This window comes from Panthera pardus, unplaced genomic scaffold, assembly GCF_024362965.1.
Source record: "Panthera pardus isolate Hobbes unplaced genomic scaffold, ASM2436296v1 HiC_scaffold_21, whole genome shotgun sequence".
NCBI classification, from domain to species: Eukaryota; Metazoa; Chordata; class Mammalia; order Carnivora; family Felidae; genus Panthera; species Panthera pardus.
The window spans coordinates 62,457,307-62,457,834 of record NW_026526777.1 but is presented as its reverse complement, the minus strand read 5'-3'; the positions used below and the strand labels follow the sequence as shown (position 1 = coordinate 62,457,834).

At 36.4% G+C, this 528-nt stretch overlaps 1 non-coding gene across 1 annotated transcript; it reads right to left on the bottom strand.

The window, feature by feature from the left end:
* On the bottom strand, positions 1–190 carry LOC128778943 (U2 spliceosomal RNA). Its single transcript, XR_008424802.1, has one exon. It is a non-coding gene; the product is annotated as a U2 spliceosomal RNA (small nuclear RNA).
* Positions 191–528: the final 338 nt, after the last annotated feature.

The window sequence follows — 528 nt, the reverse complement described above, 5'->3', positions numbered from 1 at the left end:
AGGGGGTACACCATTACTGGAGGTACTGCAATTCCAGATTGATGCGTGGAGTGGACAGAGCAAGCTCCTATTCCATTTCCTGCTCCAGAAATCCGTTTGATATACTGCCCTTGGGTAGAGGACATACCAGAGATTAAACTGATAAGAACAAATAGTATGCTTGATCTTAGCTAAAAGGCTGAGAAGCCACATCATGTCAGGTTTTAAAAGGTCCCCAAGTCTGAGACTGCTGTTAAAATTCTTCCATATTTCCTTCCAGTATTTTCATTATCTCATTTTTCCCTTTAGTATACTTAATCCGGCTAAAATTTGTTTTGATGTAATCCAGAGTATTTTTTTCCTAGATGGCTCCCCAAAACTCTCTAATTTATTGACAATTCATCTTTACCATTGATTTGAAGTATTCATGTCTCAAAACTGTCCCCATAAGTATCTGTATGTTTCTTGACTCTTATGTTGATTGATCTGTATATTTCTTTATGTGCATGTAGTAGACTATTTGATTACTATTGCATTTTAATAGGTTTC